This window comes from Hemiscyllium ocellatum, chromosome 26 (genome assembly GCF_020745735.1).
Source record: "Hemiscyllium ocellatum isolate sHemOce1 chromosome 26, sHemOce1.pat.X.cur, whole genome shotgun sequence".
NCBI lineage: Eukaryota > Metazoa > Chordata > Chondrichthyes > Orectolobiformes > Hemiscylliidae > Hemiscyllium > Hemiscyllium ocellatum.
This window is the reverse complement of record NC_083426.1, coordinates 7,771,224-7,790,937: the sequence shown is the minus strand read 5'-3', so window position 1 is coordinate 7,790,937 and position 19,714 is coordinate 7,771,224. Positions and strand designations below refer to the sequence as shown.

At 45.5% G+C, this 19,714-nt stretch overlaps 1 protein-coding gene across 1 annotated transcript in view; it reads right to left on the bottom strand.

Annotated features, from left to right (window-relative positions):
* Positions 1–19,488, bottom strand: part of klhdc8a (kelch domain containing 8A) — a 41,414-nt gene extending 21,926 nt beyond the window's left edge. The window contains exon 1 of the mRNA XM_060845059.1: positions 19,412–19,488. The gene's annotated coding sequence lies outside the window, so the exon portion shown is untranslated. The remainder of the gene's footprint in view (positions 1–19,411) is intronic.
* Positions 19,489–19,714: the final 226 nt, after the last annotated feature.

The following is a 19,714-nucleotide window of genomic DNA, read 5'->3' as shown; positions in this document are numbered from 1 at the left end:
AAGGGATATGAAAGATATAGACTGTAGGGAAATAGTTGGTGACATCTTGCAAAATGTCCATATTACAGAGGAGGAAGTGCTGGATGTCTTGAAATGCATAAAAGTCGATAAATCCCCAGGACCTGATCAGGTGTACCCTAGAATTCTGTGGGAAGCTAAAGAAGTGATTGCTGGGACTCTTGCTGAGATATTTGTATCATCGATAATCACAGGCGAGGTGCCTGAAGACTGGAGGTTGGTTAACGTGGTGCCACTATTTAAGAAGGGTGGTAAAGACAAGGCAGGGAACTACAGACCGGTGAGCCTGACGTCAGTGGTGGGCAAGTTGTTGGAGGGAATCCTGAGGGACAGGATGTACATGTATTTGGAAAGGCAAGGACTGATTAGAGATAGTCAACATGGCTTTGTACATGGAAAATCATGTCTCACAAACTTGATTGAGTTTTTTGAGGAAGTAACAAAGAGGATTGATGAGGGCAGAGCAGTAGATGTGATCGAAGTGGACTTCAGTAAGGCGTTCAACAAGGTTCCCCATGGGAAACTGATTAGCAAGGTTAGATCTCATGGAATACAGGGAGAACTTGCCATTTGGATACAGAGGTAAAAACAATGACTGCAGATGCTGGAAACCAGATTCTGGATCAGTGGTGCTGGAAGAGCACAGCAGTTCAGGCAGCATCCAAGGAGCAGCGAAATCAACTTTTCGGGCAAAAGCTTTTTATCGGGAATTGGGGCAGAGAGCCTGAAGAGTGGAGAGATAAGCGAGAGGAGGGTGGGGGTGGGGAGAAAGTAGCATAGAGTACAATAGGTGAGTGGGGGAGGGGATGAAGGTGATACGTCAGGGAGGAGAGGGTGGAGTGGATAGGTGGAAAAGGGGATAGGCAGGTAGGACAAGTCCGGACAAGTCATGGGGACGGTGCTGAGCTGGAAGTGTGGAACTAGAGTGAGGTGGGGGAAGGGGAAATGAAACTGTTGAAGTCCACATTGATGCCCTGGGGTTGAAGTGTTCCGAGGCGGAAGATGATGCGTTCTTCCTCCAGGCGTCTGGTGGTGAGGGAGCAGTGGTGAAGGAGGCCCAGGACCTCCATGTCCTCGGCAGAGTGGGAAGGGGAGTTGAAATGTTGGGCCACGGGGCGGTGTGGTTGATTGGTGCGGGTGTCCCGGAGATGTTCCCTAAAGCACTCTGCTAGGGAGGCCTCAGTCTCTCCAATGTAGAGGAGACCGCATCAGGAGCAATGGATACAATAAATGATATTAGTGGATGTGCAGGTAAAACTTTGATGGATGTGGAAGGCTCCTTTAGGGCCTTGGATAGAGGTGAGGGAGAAGGTGTGGGCGCAGGTTTTACAGTTCCTGCGGTGGCAGGGAAAAGTGCCAGGATGGGAGGGTGGGTTGTGGGGGGGGGGGGGGGCGTGGACCTGACCAGGTAGTCACGGAGGGAACGGTCTTTGCGGAAGGCGGAAAGGGGTGGGGAGGGAAATATATCCCTGGTGGTGGGGTCTTTTTGGAGGTGGCAGAAATGTCGGCAGATGATTTGGTTTATGCGAAGGTTGGTAGGGTGGAAGGTGAGCACCGGGGCGTTCTGTCCTTGTTACAGTTGGAGGGGTGGGGTCTGAGGACGGAGGTGCGGGATATGGACGATATGCGTTGGAGGGCATCTTTAACCACGTCGGAAGGGAAATTGTTGTCTCTAAAGAAGGAGGCCATCTGGTGTGTTGTGTGGTGGAACTGGTCCTGGGAGCAGATACGGCAGAGGCGGAGGAATTAGGAATACGGGATGGCATTTTTCAAGAGGTAGGGTGGCAAGAGGTGTAATCCAATTAGCTGTGGGAGTCAGTGGGTTTGTAAAAACATCAGTGTCAAGTTGGTCATCATTAATAGAGATGCAGAGGTCCAGGAAGGGGAGGGAGGTGTCAGAGATGGTCCAGGTAAATTTGAGGTCAGGGTGGAATGTGAAGTTGATGAATTGGAGGAGAAAGTGAGGACTGCAGATGCTGGAGATCAGAGCTGAAAATGTGTTGCTGGAAAAGCGCAGCAGGTCAGGCAGCATCCAAGGAGCAGGAGAATCGATGTTTCGGGCATGAGCCCTTCTTCAGGAAGCCCTTCCTGAAGAAGGGCTCATGCCCGAAATGTCGATTCTCCTGCTCCTTGGATCCAAGTTGATGAATTGCTCAACCTCCTCTTGGGAGCACGAGGTGGCGCCAATGCAGTCATCAATGTAGCGGAGGAAGAGCTGGGGAGTGGTGCCGGTGTAATTATGGAAGATCAACTCTTCTACGTAGCCAACAAAGAGACAGGCATAGCTGGGGCCCATACGTGTGCCCATGGCTACCTCTTTGGTCTGGAGGAAGTGGGAGGATTCGAAGGAGAAATTGTTAAGGGTGAGGACCAGTTCGGCCAGACGAATGAGAGTGTCGGTGGAAGGGTACTTTTGGGGTCCTCGGGAGAGGAAGAAACAGAGGGCTTGGAGGCCCTAGACATGGCGGATAGAGGTGTAGAGGGATTGGATATCCATGGTGAAGATGAGGCATTGGGGGCCAGGGAAATGGAAGTCTTGGAGGAGGTGGAGGGCGTGGATGGTGTCTCAAACGTATGTGGGGAGTTCCTGGACTAGGGGGGATAGGACAGTGTCAGGGTAGGTAGCAATGAGTTCAGTGGGGCAGGAGCATGCTGAAACAATGGGTCGGCTAGGGTGGTCAGGCTTGTGGATGTTGGGAAGGAGGTAGAACCGGGCAGTGGGGGGTTCCCAGAATATGAGGTTAGAAGCTATGGGTGGGAGATCTCCTGAGGTGATGAGGTTCTGTATGGTCTGGGAGATGATGGTTTGGTGATGGGGGGGTGGGGTCATGGTTGAGGGGGTAGTAGGAAGAGGTGTCCTCGAGTTGGCGTTTGGCTTCAACGGTCAGTGCGCCAGAATACCACTGCACCCCCTTTATCCGTTGGCTTGATGGTGACGTTGGGATTGGAGCAGAGGGATTGGAGGGCTGCGCATTGTGAGGGTGAGAGGTTGGAGTGGGGGAGGGAGGTAAAGGTGGTTAATGTCCCGGTGGCAGTTGGAAATGAAGAGGTCGAGGGCAGGTAATAGGCCAACGCAGGGTGTCCAGGTGGATGCAGTGTATTGGAGGTGGGCGAAGGGGTCCTTGGAAGTTGGGCGGGAATCCTGATTGTGAAAGTAAGCTTGGAGGCGGAGGTGACGGAAGAATTGTTTGACGTCATGGCGTGTATTAAATTCATTGATGCGTAGACGGAGGGGGATGAAGGTCAGTCCTTTGCTGAGGACTGATTGTTCTTCGTAAGTGAGGGGAAGGTCTGGAGGGATGGTGAAAACGCGGCAGGGCTGGGAGCTGGGATCTGGTATGGGTGTGGAGCTGGGAGTGGGGGCGCAACCTGTAACTGGAGTGGGTGTGATGGTGGGGGTAATGGGGATGGAGTCATGAGCAGGGGTAGTGTTCCCCTCGGGGTTCTGGGGGGGTGGGGATAGTGACAGTGGGGTCTGTGGGGGAGGCGTGTCAGCAGAATGCAGGTGAATGGCGTTGGTAGGAGTGGAAGTGGTGGCAGACATAGCAGTCGGGGTGGCGGAAGTCCCTGAGTGTGTGACATCAGTGATGATGTGAGGGGCGGAAGTGATGTCATGTGTGATGCATGAGGAATTGTGAGGGGTGGAAGTGACATCATCAATCAGCATGGGTGTGGCAGCTGCACAGCTAATGGAGTCCAAGTAGTTGCAGAGGCTGGGGGAATCTTTTGGAATGTTTGAGGAGTGCTGGTTATGGAGGTGGGTAGATAAATGTTTGTTGTACTCAGGTTTTGATGTTTGAGATGGAGTTGAAATACTGTTTGTTGAGAGTATGAATTCTCCTGAGGATGTAGTACAGAGTGGGTCCTTTGCAATTCTGAGACAATGTGGCCCTAAGTTGAGGCAGGGCTGACTGTAGAGAGGTTAGGTGCCGGCACATTGCTGCAAGCATGGACAGGCTCTCTGCCCCTATTCCTGATGAAGGGCTTTTGCCCGAAAAGTTGATTTTGCTGCTCCTTGGATGCTGTCTGAACTGCTGTTCTCTGCCAGCACCACTAATCCAGAATTTGGATACAGAACTGGCTCAAAGGTAGAAGACAGAGGGTGGCGGTGGAGGGTTGTTTTTCAGACTGGAGGCCTGTGACCAGTGGAGTGCCACAAGGATCGGTGCTGGGTCCTCTACTTTTTGTCATTTACATAAACGATTTGGAGATGAGCATAAGAGGTACAGTTAGTAAGTTTGCAGGCGACACCAAAATTGGAGGTGTCGTGGACAGCGAAGAGGGTTATCTCAGATTACAACAGGATCTTGACCAGATGGGCCAACGGGCTGAGAAGTGGCAGATGGAGTTTAATTCAGATAAATGTGAGGTGCGGAATTTTGGGAAAGCAAATCTTAGCAGGACTTATACACTTAATGGTAAGGTCCTAGGGAGTGTTGCTGAACAAAGAGACCTTGGAGTGCAGGTTCATAGCTCCTTGAAAGTGGAGTCGCAGGTAGATAGGATAGTGAAGAAGGCGTTTGGTATGCCTTCCTTTATTGGTCAGAGTATTGAGTACAGGAGTTGGGAGGTCAGGTTGCGGTTGTACAGGGCATTGGTTAGGCCACTGTTGGAATATTGCGTGCAACTCTCGTCTCCCTCCTATCGGAAAGATGTTGTGAAACTTCAAAAGGTTCAGAAAAGATTTATGAGGATGTTACCAGGGTTGGAGGATTTGAGCTATTGGGAGAGGTTGAACAGGCTGGGGCTGTTTTCCCTGGAACGTTGGAGGCTGAGGGGTGACCTTATAGAGGTTTATAAAATCATGAAAGACATGGATAGGATAAATAGATAAAGTATTTTCCTTGGGGTCGGGGAGTCCAGAAATGGAGGGCATAGGTTTAGGGTGAGAGGGGAAAGATATAAAAGAGACCTGAGGGGTAACATTTTCACACAGAGGGTGGTATGTGTATGGAATGAGCTGTCAGAGGATGTGGTGGAGACTGGTACAATTGCAACATTTAGGTGGCATTTGGATGGATATATGAATAGGAAGGGTTTGGAGGGATATGGGCTGGGTGCTGGCAGGTGGGACTAGATTGGGTTGGGATTTCTGGTTGGCATGGACGTGTTGGACCAAAGGGTCTGTTTCCATGCTGTACATCTCTATGACTTTGTATTCCCCTGGACTTCCTTACGAATATTGTGCCCCAAAAAATGGAATTGTTTTTGAGAACGTGGCAGCCCTTCTTGAGCTACACTGATGCAGATGTATCGGCCATACTATCTAGGGCCTTTGTTTAGCCGTGAGGATAATGTTTGTTGGTTTGGGGGTCCTTGGGAGGAGGAATCCTGTATAAATGCAGGTGGTCTTATAACTTGAAAGAATTTTGTTTTGAATGCTTATTTATTTATTTACATTTTTCTTTTTGTTGGTGGTAGTCATGTACTGTACTGTAGTTTTTAAAAATATATATAGTCTTCTTTCTTATATCTTATAGTCTTCAGAGTAGTTTATTAGTTAACTTTCTGAATTTATATCCATGCTGTTATTATGTCGTAAAATGGTTACCCAAAAACCTTTTTCTTTTCATTAAGTGGAAGCATGCAGTGTGCTTTCAGACAATTCATTAATTTTTGGAGGGAACTTGCTTTTTCCTTCCAGCATATGGGTGTCGGGGCTGGGTCAGCATATCTTGGGCATCCCTAATTGCCCCGATGAAGCATGTGGTCTCTGAGCTTGTCCGCAGGGAGCTCATTGGCTGCTGTTGATCCTAAAGAGGCTGCCAAACCTGTTGGAGACGTTTGGTTTGTCTTGATGTTTTAAGGGATTTGGATGTCTCTGACCAGGGCAGCACTCAATCCCTATCCCTAGTTTCATTGAGTGGTGTGTTAGTCTATTTCAGACACTTTACTCAGGACCTGGAGTCACATTTAGGTCAGACTGGATAAGGTTGGCAGATTTCCTTCTCTCAAAGTGGACCAGATTGCTTTTTACAGCAATTAATCATAGGTGTCACAGCCACCATTAGTTGGACAAGCTTAATTTTCCACTGGGAAAGTGGTGGCGTGGTGGCAAATTCACCGGGCCGATAATCTGGAACCTCAGGCTCACATTCAGGGGAGATGGGTTTATATCCCACTGTGTCAGACAGTGAACTTCAGAAAATAAAAGCTGGATTTTAATTTAAAAATCAAAGTCTAATGGGAACCATGAAATGTGACACCCATATCCCAAGAATGAACCAAACAATGTTTCCTATAGCCTAGCACGATGCTGTCTCCCAGGAGCACTGGTCTGGTCTCCTGGTCCACAAGTGCTTCCAGATGCTGAGAGAGGAATTGGAAGATACCAGTTAACCTGTACCAATGTAGTTTTAGCAAGGTGGCTTAGTGATTACAATGCTAGGGATGTGGGTTCAATTCCACCCCCCCTGCCGGGTAACTGTGTGGAGTCTGCACATTCCCCCTGTCTCTGCGCTCTCACTGCAGGGATTCAATCCAATATCTGCTGCTTCTAGGTACAGCACATCCTGCTGCAGCCACATCCCTGAAACATGTGTCTGAGACCAGCAATGCTGGTTGGCAGAGCTTTCATTTTTCTTCAAACATGCTCTTTTTCTCCCAACCCCACAGAGCTTGATCATCTTGCCCTGATCTGCAACTAATGAGGAAACCTCCTTTGCTCCTTCCCTCTGTCTTGAATGGGTGACTCCTTAGTCTTAAACAGTGACCCTAGTTCTAGATTCAGCAGGAGAAGTAAAAACCCTTTCCACAACCATCCAGCAAAGACCTCCCAGGATCTTCTATGTTTCAATCCATTCACATCTTATTCTTCGAAACTCCAGCAGATCCAAGCCTGGTTTATTCAAAATGTTTTCATAAGTCAACCCATCCATTCCAGTTATTAGTCTCGTAAACCTCTGAACTACATCCAATGTATTTAGTCTCCCTTAAATAAGGTGATCAGTAACGTACATAATACTCAACATTGCACTGTATAACTGAAGCATAGCCTCCCTACTCCTGTATTCAATTACCCTCATAATGAACACTTACATTCTATTAGTTTTCCTGATTACTTGCTGTACCTGCATACTAACCTTCTGTGATTCACCCAGATTCCTCTCCACGTCAGAGCTCTACAATGTCTCACTATTTAAATAACATGCTTCTTTTTCTGAAATCTTCTCGCCAAAGTGGACAATTTCACATTTCCCCAAATGTTAAGGTGTCCCAGACTGTCACTTTCTTGAGAGAAGCTCTGTCTACTTTATATGCCTAGGGAATCTATTCCATAGATTGACCACTCGCTCACTGAAATATTTGTCACCGTGGAATTTAATGCCCGTTCCTCACCCCAATAAAATATGCCATTGTTTCTAAATACCATCAACTAATTGTGGGAATCTTGGGTTGTATAGTCCACCATAAACATCTAACCAGGGACAATATTCACAAAGAGATGACCAGATATACACCCACTAATCTCATTCCCTCAGCATGATGCTAAATACTTCAGATTTCCAAAGCACCTAGTCTAGGTATGAGCCAATGTCGTCCCATATTCGTGCTGTTGTTTTCTCTTATGGAAGAGTCAGGGTTAAGTGCCAGGAAGCTCCTGTTCTCTTCAGTTACTCTCAGCAATGATAAGGAGTTCTGGCAACAGCTGATGTGACGTTGTGAGCTACTGTAGCCAGGCAACAGATTCTCCCACCCCTCCATCCTGCCTTTACTAACCTTTACTGTCAGGTCTGTACAGGATCATATGCAACTCATCTGCAGCAAGCTGCCCTCGCCTCCAGGAGATGAAAAATGCAGAAAGTGACAGCAGTTTCTACCTTGACTCTGCCGTGTCTGAAGATCTGAACTTCTCAACCTCTTTCCAGAGCAGCATTTAATGAAGTCTGCCTCAGACAACACAGCAGTCAGGCAGCACTGGATTGGATTTTACATGAACAGGTCGTAAGGACTGGCCCCATGAGGTAGTGCAGAATTTTATACATTTACCATTTCAGTTACATATTTTAAGGGGCTGCATCCTGGGAATTATAACACATGAAAACAAACAAAAGAGGAAAGAGAGAGAAATCATGACTCTAATTTTCTCCAGAACCTTGTGCAGTCCCACAGGCTGATGGGTGTCCTCTAGCTCTCCATGAACCAATTATCACACGTCCACACATGTGAATGTAGGGTGCTTATCTGCCTGAGAGACAGGACACATCACTGGTTATGTCTGAGCCTGTTATCAACTGCCTGCCATCCTGGTTTCTGACAGGGACAGCAAATCGCTAATAGCAGAGGTTGGTTAATGTTAATGTGTTCAGCAAAGTCATGATTCTGTCACCCACCAAAATACAAATTTAAACCGTGACAATTGAAGAATTTAAAACCAATTTTCAAAGAAAAAAGCAACCTGCAGATCAAACTGGCATTAGTAGAAGTGAGCATGAAGTTGGCTGCTGGTTGTAAGAGCTGAAAATGTGTTGCTGGAAAAGCGCAGCAGGTCAGGCAACATCCAAGGAACAGGAGAATCGATGTTTTGGGCATAAGCCCTTCTTCAGGAACCCGAAACGTCGAATCTCCTGCTCCTTGGATGTTGCCTGACCTGCTGCGCTTTTCCAGCAACACATTTTCAGCTCTGATCTCCAGCATCTGCAGTCCTCACTTTCTCCTCCTTGATGGTTGTAAGAAGCCACCAAGTTCACCAGAACGTAAAGGTTCAAGAAGATACACATAATTTAATATTTTTGTGTCTCTCTAATGGGTTGTTAGTTAATATTACCTCATAAAAAATTACCCGTTCCATTGACAATGTTTTTGTTTGATATTGCCTGTTACAACTCACTTTCAACAGCACTTTCCAAACCTACAACTTCAACCATTTAGAAAGACAAGGACAACAGATGAATGGGAACACCACTTCCTGCATGTTCCCCTCCAAATCGCACACCATCCTGGCTTGATGTGCCATTGCTGTTGCTGGATCAAAATCCTGGAACTCCCTCCACAACAGCACTGTGGGTGTTCCTATACCAAACTGACTGCAGCAGTTCAAGGGCAGCTCCCATTGCCTCCTTGAAACTATTGGGAAGGGACAATAAATGCTGGCCCAGTCAGGAATTGCCCACATGCCACAAAAGGATTAAAACAAACTAACAAGAGAAAAGAGAAACCTCAAATACTTTGCTGGCTTCAGCTAGTGAGAAATGACATTTAAGTTGGCAGCGTGATGGCTCAGTGGTTAGCAATACTGCCTTGTAGTACCAGGGACCCGAGTTTGATTCCAGCCTCAGGCAGGTGTCTGTGTGGAGATTGCACATTCTCTGTGTGGGATTCCTTCAGATGCTCCAGTTACCTCCTACAATCCAAAGATGTGCAGATTACTTGGATTGGCCGTTCTAAATTGTACAGAGTGTCCAGGGATATGCAGTCCAGGTGTGTTAGCCATGGGAAATGTGGGGAGGATACTCTTCCCAGAGTTAGTGCAGACTCAATGGACTGAATGGCCTTGTTCTGCATTGTAGGGATTCTACGAAATGAAAAAAAGCCATCATCCAAGACACTGACCATTTGTGCAACATTTTCTGTGAAATTAATGCATGACACAGAAATAATTCAGGGTTTAGATCAGAGTGGTGCTGGAAAAGTACAGCAGGTCAGGCAGCATCCGAGACATTTTGGGCAAAAGCCCATCATCAACTATTCCTGATGAAGGACCTTTGCCTGAAACGCCGGTTTTCCTGTTCCTCGGATGCTGCCTGACCTGCTGTGCTTTTCCAGCACCACTCTGATCTAAACTCTGGTTTCCAGCATCTGCAGTCTTCACTTTTACCCACAGAAATAGTTCAGCTGCACCAAATAAATTAAACTGTCAGGGTAAATACTACTTCAATAGTTTAAGATTAACTTCATCAAATATTTGGCTTTGGGGTTCCGACCACACTTTGGGATGCCCTGGATAAGTTCCACATGTCTCCGTTTGTTTGCACTGGGTGTAACACTTAGGAACCGATTCAAAGGAGGACGGAGGTAAAAGTGTCTTTGTTCAGATTCCTCAGTGTAAATAAATATCCAAGGCATCATTGAAGAGAGTGGAGGCAGCTGGATTACAGGAAAATCATGTAAATAATGTCACTGCTGTAAATCATTGCTGATAAATACTGTTTAGGGATTAGCTTGTTTTCTCAATCCCCAACACCACTTAGTCATGCAATATAGAAGCTGTTAAAATTCTCCCCCTGCCTCACTGTGGATAATGATTTGTTTTGCTGTAGGATGGGAAACCTTACTGTGTGGGATCCAGCAATCACTCCAGGTCAAACTCTATTCCAAAACTGCAATATACAAATATGAATTAGAAGCAACATTCAGCCCATCGAGCCAACCCCACCATTGAATAAGATTGCGACTTGTTAGTTTGTGTTTTGAATTCCAGAGCTCCTGATGAGCTGTGCCGAACAAGCACCTATCTACCTCCATTACATAAATAGTCAATGATCCTACCTCCACCACCTTCTGAGACAGAGTTCCAAAGCTGCACAAGAGAAAATAAAAATTCTCCCCTACTCTATCCTGGGTAGCACAGTGGTTCAGTTGTTAGCACTGATTTCCTCACAGTGCTAGGGACTCTGGTTCAATTCCCACCTCAGGCAACTGTGTGGAGTTTGCACGTTCTCCTTGTGAACGTGTGGGCTTCCTCTGGGTGCTCTATTTTCATCCCACAGTCACAAAGATGTGCAGGTTAGGTGGACTGGCCATGTTAAATTGCTCACAGTATCCAAAGGTGTGCAGAGTAATTGAATTAGTCTTAGGAATTAAAGGGGTAGGGTAAGGATGCCTTGTGAATGGTCTTCTCCTTGCACTGTAGGGATTCTAAAGGGCAAACCTTTGAGTTTAAAACACAACACCCATGTTCTGGACTGACCCAGAAGAGGAAACACAATTTCCACTTCCACGTTGTCAAGACCTTTCAGGATCTTGAACACATAATTCAAATCAGCCCTTGAACTTCCAAATTCCAGTGGAAATAAACTCAGTCTTTCCAACCTCTCCTCACAAGTCAACCCACTCAATCTGGGTAGCAATCCTCCTCTGAACCATCTCCAGAGCATTTGGATCAGTTCCTTAACTAAATAGATTGAAACTGCACACAGTTTCTGAGATGTGGTCTCACCAATGTTCCATATAACAGAAGCATAACTTCTCTTACAATGAAGAACAACATCCATTAATCGCTTAATCACTTGATGATCTGCACCCTACCTTTTTGTTTCATGCACTAGAATACCTAGATCCATCAGCACTTCAGAATTCTGCAGTCACTCTTCATTTAGGTAATACTCTACTCTGTTGAGATGAATAGTTTCACATTTTCCTACCTTGGCTGGCAGAACAGCAACATTTAAAAAAAAACTAACTTTAAAATCAGAAAGCTAAATACTATGGGAATCTAAAATAAAAACAGAAATTGCTAGCAGTATTCAGCAGGCCTGGCAGCATCTGCAGAGCAAGAAATAAACTAATGTGCAAACTGGATACCTCGCATCAGAACTCACGGTATCTCGCTCTCTCTCTCTCTCTTCTCAGATGCTCCCAGGTTGGTTGAGTTTTTCCAGTATTTTCTGCTGTAATTTGGGAATAACTTTTGTCCAGAGTGTGCACTGTTTCTTGCCATACTGCCTATAGTCAGTCATGAGTTACCCATGATTTGGAGATGCCAGTGTTGGACTGGGCTGTACAAAGTTAAAAATCATACGACACCAGGTTATAGTCCAACAGGTTTAATTGGAAGCACCAGCTTTCAGAGCGACGCTCTTTCACAACAACCACCTGATGAAGGAGCAGCGCTCCGAAAGCTAGTGCTTCCAATTAAATCTGTTGGACTATAACCTGGTGTTGTGATTTTTAAATGAGTTACCTAACTAGGTAATCGTGGTGTCATTAAGTTCTAATGCCAGAAATCTCACCACACCAGTCCAACAGGTATATTTGAAATCACAAGCTCTCGGAGCAGTGCTATGGAATGTGCTGGTTGTTGGACTGAGATTGACAAAAGTCAGGTGTCAAATGACACTGAGCTCTGAAAGCTCAGGATTTCAAATAAATCTGTAGGACTACAACCTAGTGTTGTGTGACCTCTGACCTTGACCACCCCCGTCCAACTCCAGCACCTCCACATAAGTTCCATTGGGCACAGTAGCATAGTGGTTCAATTACTGGATTGGTCACCTAGGTCAATGATCTGAAAATGAATTTCACCACCAGCTGTGGAATGTAGATTCAGACAATAAAGTAAACTTGGAATAACAAGTTATTATTCAGAGCAATAACAATAAAGCTACTTTATTTGCTGTAAGAATGCACCTGGTTCACTAACACCGTTACACAGATCTGGCATTTAGATGGTTCCAGTCTGACAGATAATATGGTTCAAACTGAAATGACCTTGTAAATTCACTCAGTGGTCTTCAAGCAGTCGGTTTACCATCATCTTCTCAAGAGCAATTGGGAACAGACCATATTGGCCTTTCCACAAGCCTCATATCCTGTCAATGAGCAAGGTTCCTGTCCACTTTTAAAGCACTTGTTAATACTTGCCATTTTGACCAAGATTTTAATCCTGTTCTAGTATCTCCAAATGTCAAATATTTTTAATACTCCTGTGAAGCACCATATTTGTTCTATGTAAAAGGTGCTGTATAAATGCATATTGTTGTTCACACTGGCTCAAGTTGGGAAACTCCCCCAAAGATAACGGGAGGATAAATATATCATGGAAGTTGTCAAGGGACACAGAGCTCTGAAGCCAAACTGAATTCAGTGTTTGGTCACTGAATGTAGATTTAACCCAATTATAGAGAACTGGTTTCAAAGGGCCTTTTACCCATACACATTATAGACCATAATTTAACAAAGATAAGATTTCCAGAAACCATTGAACATTGTTATTTTCTGCTGAAGGTTTTTATTAATGGGTTGACTCAAATGGAGGCCAATCAGCTCATTGGGCCTGTTCATCTACCCTCCTTACTTCCATGACCTCAATACCCTTGTATATCAATCAACTGTCAATAAAAAACATTGAACTGTGAATGCTGGGAATGGGGAAACTGAGTCAAAAATTGCTGGAGAGCCTCAGCAGATCTGGTTGCATCTGAAGAGAGAGGTACAGTTAACTATTTGTGTCCAGTGACACTTCATCGGAAGGTACTGAAGGAGGGTCACTGGACTTAAAATGTAAACACCTATCAATTGTAGTTTTGAAATTTTCAGTTGGCCTTAGAACCTCAATTGCGTTTTGAATTTTCACTTCCACTTACATGAAGATAAGTTTTCAGAGATCACCACAGAATACTAGTCCTAATTTTTACTACACCCCCATGTTGTGGACTCCTCCATTGGAAGAAATAGTTTCTTTCTGTATGAAAGGCTTTAATGAATGTAAACATTTTGATTTCTATCAACTCTTGTTCTTCAGTGCTGAAGGAAATACAAGCCTCGTCTATGCAACATCTTCTTTAGTTACAATTTTAGTCCCAGTATGAACTGATGTCAGTTAATAAAGTTCCAGCAGGCTGGTGAGCTGAGAACCAAAATACACTGTTTTTCTTTGTGGAGAGAGTTTATTAACTTGTCCAGTCTGAAAGCTGTCACCTTGCAACCTAACTGGTCCATATTTCTATATCCACAAAGACAATTACAAGATAAGCCGAAGGAAGGTAAATGGAATTAGATCACAGATCAGCCATGATCTCATTAAATGGAAGACCATGCTCAAAGGACTGAATGGTCTATTCCCGTTCCTATGTTCCTACGTAACTATCTGTCTTCACCTTAACATCAACAGACCTTAGCAATGTGACTGACAGGACATTAGCAGTGAAGCAGAACTGGACCGTGAAGTCACTCATGCTGTTTCTGGCAGGTGCTGTGAGGTCATCAAATGGATCCATACAACAGCACAATAACACTCAGTAAACACATTGTTGAAACCTCTCACCTTTCCTTCCTTATTTTTACTTAGGAAAATGTTCTTTGCAAACTTCAGATATCTGTATGACACTCTCCCCTATCATCCCACACGAGAAACATGAGTACATAATCCATGCAGACCCTCCACAGCAGTATTGAGGGTGTACTACAATGTTGGAAATGTTGTTGTTTTAAGGATAAAATATCAAACAGATTCCCATATCTGCCCTCTCGGTCAGACATAAGATTGTATTCCACTGTTTTGAAGAAAAGAAAGAGATCAGGTTGGTGTTCTGAACAAAATTTGTCCCATAATCAACATTGATCAATTACAGATTATCTGGTCAGTGTCACGTTGCTATTTGTGATAGCACACAATTTGTGCACACCAAGCTATGTTTCCTACCTTAGAACAGTGCCTAAGCTTCAAAAGTATTTTAAAGCCCTTTGTGTCATTCAGTAATTGTGACAGTAATTATACAAAGGCATTTCTTTCTTCCATTATCAAACCAAACAGCATAATGTTGAGTCCACCTCCAGAATGGTTAAGTATTAGTTAAAAATCACACAACACCAGGTTATAGTCCAACAGGTTTATTTGGAAGCACTAGCTTTCAGAGCACTGCTCCTTCATCAGGTGGTTGTGGAGAATAAGATCATAAGATCTTGGATTCATGTCACACTATAGGTGACTCCACTGCACGATACACACACACACACACACACACACACACACACACTTACATACTCTCACTCACGCAGATCCTCTCTCATACACATGCTTTCACACATACACACACATACCCTGCACACTCACACCCATGCACAAACCCTCTCACAGGCTTCTACTCCATCACGCCCACACACACTTCACTAAGCTTTCACACACGCAAACACACACTCTCTCACATGCACTGATACTCACACACTCACATGTATACATTCACATTCACACTCTCTCTCTCTCTCGCTCTCTCTCTCTCATTCACGCACGCACACATATAAGTCTATAGGGTGCATTTGTATTTGCAGAATTATATTTGCTGATATATTCCATATTGCTCAAAAACACACAATCTGCTGGCAGTCAATCCATAATAATATTTTGTAAATTCCGCTTTGGAAATAGAACCAGTCTGACTCAAGATTGGGATACAGACAGACTGACCTCACACCTTTAATGCATTGTCTGAGCTGAGATGTCACCTTTTGTTGTAAAAGCTAAAGTTATCTCAAGAAGGTAATTTAAAAGAAGTTCTGGGGTTTACGTATTAGTGAGCCAAAGCCTGTAAACCATTCTAAAAGATGAAAGACTTAACGATCTGGGTTTATTCAATATACCGTTTCAGTTGCATGTCACTGTAATCCTTTGCTATAAATTATATGTTCACAACCATCTGATGAAGGAGCAGCACTCTGAAAGCTAGTACTTCCAAATAAAGCTGTTGGACTGTACCCTGGTGCTGTGTGATTTTTAACTTTATCCACTCCAGTCCAACAGCGGCACCTCCATATCATTAAGTATTAGGGAGAGCTTATACTTCTATGGGCTGACATGGTAGCTCAGTGGTTAGCACTGCTACCTCACAGCACCGGGGACCTGGGTTCCATGCTACCTTTGGTTAACTGTGTGGAGTTTGTACAAACTCCCTGTATCTGTGTGGGTTTCCTCTGGTGTGCTCCCACAGTCTAAAGATGTGCAGGTTAGGAGGGTGGCCATGCTCGTCGTATCCAGAGATGTGCATGCTAGGTGGATTGCGTATGGGAAATGCAGAGTTACAGGAATAGAGTGGGGAGTGGAATGCCGTTCAGATGATCAGTGTGGACTCGATGGGCAGAATGGCTTGCTTCCACGCTGTAGGGATCCTATGATCCGTCTCTCTACGGTTCCTGCTAACATCGCAATAAAAAAGATTTTTAAAAGTGTAGCATCTTCCAGATTAGAATACGGGAACTCTTGCAAATTTCTGTATCCATTCTACAGTCCCTACTGAGGGAGAAGCAAATTTGTGTCACTCATCTGATATGCTCTGCTTACAGAAAGTAGGAAATGAGCCAGCTTCCTACCATCAATTAAACCAATGTCATAAGTTCCAATAGGATGACAGTTACAGGTCACACTTCAGAAAAGAGGATGACTTGTTTAATTCTGCTGCTGTATGACTCAAGTGATATCTCATTAAAAATTAGCAATTCTCTCAATCCAGTTTTCCTTGCTGACACTCTCTGCTTCTATGCCATACACTGGCTGAATGGTAGACTTGTTGGGCAGGAGGAGTGTGTCTGAATCAGCACATTAACGGAGGAGGAATTATCTTTGTGTTCAGTTCTATGATGATCAAAATAAACTCCTTAGTGCAGCAGTATGAAAGCCACATCAACAACCAATCTATGTTCAGCCTGGTGAGCATAACTAAGGAAGCAGTTCTAGAATGATTAGCTTTTACACTGGCTAGGTGGGGATGGAGGGACACTTAAATCTAATATATTACTGGCATGGAGGCTCTGTGGTTAGCACTGCTGCCCCACAGCGCCAGGGACCTGGTTACGATTCCAACCTCAGGCGACTGTCTGGTGTTTGCACATTCTCCCCGTGTCTAGATGGGTTTCCTCTGGGTGCTCCAATTTCCTCCCACAGTCCAAAGATGTGCAGGTCAGGTGAATTGGCCAAGCTAAATTGCAAGGCAAAAGTGAGGACTGCAGATGCTGGAACTCAGAGTCAAAATCTGAGTGGTGCTGGAAAAGCACAGCAGGTCAGGCTGTATCTGAGGAGAAGGAAAATCAACGTTTTGGGCAGGAGCCCTTCATTCCTGAAAGTGGAAAGTGTAGGATAATAGTGTAGGGGAATGGGTTTGGGTGGGTTACTCTTTTGAGGATTGGTGTGGACTTGTTGGGCCAAAGGGCCTGTTTCCACACTGTAGGGATTCTAATAATTATCGAATGTCCTCTGCCCCAGAAAATACATGTGCTTGGAGGTCATATGAAAGCAGACTTTGGCTCAGGTGTGGTCCCTTAGATGGTCAAATAGTCTATTTAACCTTACTGTTGTTGTTCATGGAGCATGGGTGAGGAGTGAGAAGCCGCCAGAAGCCAGACACTCGGCCCAGAATTGTCATCTCACTCAACAGAGGGGAAAATATTGACAACTATATCATTGCACAGAGGTGTAAGCCAATCATAAGAACTAGGAGATGGCAATTCAGCACATCGAGTTTCCTCTGCTATTTTATACTGTAGTGATTATAACGAGGTCAGCCAAGTGAACCTCACAGAATGAATTCCCTGATTGGGGCTGTTAATCTGGCTCATTCAAGGAGTCCTGATTGACAGATATAATCAGGCAGGTCAGGGGCTCTGCACAGAGAGAGCTGGCTCTGAGGTAGCTGGATCGGTGTCAAGGCCTCTCCATGTATAAAACAGGGTGATTTGATGATAGGATATCAGTCTTCATGGAGTTATTTCAAATACGATCATCATCTCAGCCTCAGTTTCACTTGCCTGCCCACTCTCCATAACCTTCAACACATTACTCATTAAAAATCTATCTACTCCTTAAAAATACTCAATGTCCCAGCACCCACTGTACTCTGGGTTAGTGAATTCCACATAGTCGCAAACCCTTTGAGAGAAATAATTTCTCATCTATATTAAACCCCCATTACCCCCTTATCCTAAAACCTATGATCTCTTGTCCCACGAGGAAACATCCACTCTACGCCTACTTTGTCAATCCCCTTCAGCGTCCCACATTCTTCAATAAGATCTCCTCTCATTCTTATAAAATGTACAAAGTACAGGCCTTCAACTGCTCAATCGCTCTTCATTAGATAAAACTTCCATCTCTGGAATGAATCTAGTGAACCTTGGCTGAACTGCCTCCAATGCAATTATACTCTTCCTCAAGGAAGGGGATCCACTCTCTATGCAGTATTCCAGATGTGATGTCACCAGTACCTTGTACAATTACAGCAATACTTCCCTACAATCAGAAGTGAACAAGTTCTCGCAACACATTAAGCAATGGTGAGTGTTGACACTGAGAACAGCATCTCAATATTGAGTGCAAGTATGCGCTAGACCCAGTCTCATCCACCTCCTGTTCCATTTCAAGGCAGTGATAGCACATTACTGAACCACTCCCAGTTTTTAGGCCACGGTTCAGAGGTTCACCACTAAACCAGGGTATTAACCCTCTCTGCTTGAGTGGGTGGCTCAGCTCATTCAAATGCCACTCCAGCCACTTGAGAACAGAGTTGAAGCAGAGCCTCCTAGCGTAACGCTGAGGGAATGCTGCACTGTTGGTGGTGCCATTTTCCCGATGAGACATGACAACATTGGCATCAAACCGTGTGAACAAGATTCTGATTGGGGAGAGGGAACAAACAATCTTGTGCATAAATCTAAAATAATTGACTCCCCATTGGTAGCTGATTGTTGCTTTAAGCTGACAATACAGCTGTATACAGGGGTAGTGTCTCTGCCTCTGAGACAGGAGATCTGGGTTCATGTCCCACATCTGTACATAGTGCAGTAATATTTTTGAATGGGTCTATTCAAAAGTATTTCTTCTTTAAACAGAACTAGAGAGGTGAGAGCTGTCTCTGTCGTGACCCTCACTCTGCAACGAGAGCAACACAGGGGTGCCCGGGCTGTAGGCTCCGAGGATATACACCCCCCTCTCCTGATTGAAGCCCACTCTTGGGAATACCCCAAACATGGACACGACCACCACCCCCTCCTGCCCTGTACATGCAGCTGCGAACTTTGCAGAGACCCAGCTCCTGGGGGATGGGACTGGGACCGATATTATTGGAGACGGAGGGAGGGTCTGGGGGAGAGACAGAGAGAGGGGGCTGGTGGGGGGGGGGGGGGGAGTGCAATGGTGATGAGGGAGAGTAGGGGATAGAGAGGAGGGGGGAAGACAAAGGGGCGGGGGGGATTGTGGGGGAGAGTGAGAATTAGAGAGAAGGGTGGGGTTGACAGAGGGAGGAATGGAGGGAGGGGTGGGGATAGAGGGGGCAAGGGTAATAAATGGGCAGAAGAGGGAATGGGTAGAGTGGGGGAATAGAGAGGAGTGCGGGGTTGACAGAGGGAGAATGGGGGTGAGATGATAAAGTGGGGGAACGGGGTTGTGGGGGAGAGAGGATTTTGAAGGAGAGAGAGGTGTGTGGGAGAGAAGGTGAATGAGAGATAGAGAGATGGGGGGTGTAGGGGATAGAGACTGGGCTAGTCGGGAAACACAGCCGCCCCCTCCTCCAAATATTCCCACCCTCCAACAAGAGACCTCTCGCAGTTTTAATCAAAAACTTCCCCATCCCAGAGACAATAATCCCGCAAATATATTTCTCCATTGCTTTCAGTCAGGGATTAATGCCCGTTTCACGAAGCGAATGTTATCTCTGTAACCGGGAGAGATCTGTTTAAATAAGCTCCGTACCTGAAAGTTCTGCAGCTTCAGTCTGGGGACAGACTGTCCTGGACATACACACACATACTCTCTCTCTCTCTCTGTGGTCCACACAGTGTGAGGCTGCTCACTCACGGCTGACGCTACCCTATCAGGCACAAGCTGTGAAATCTCACAGAATCCCTGCCCAGGGGCTGGGGGGAGGACGGTCCAACTCCTGCCCATCATTCCGAACCAACTCTCCTCCCACTATCGGGCACGGGCTGTGGGCTCAGAGGTTGTGCATCCCTGAACTGAAGCATTAGGAAAATCGGGAGGATCCCAGAGAGGGAG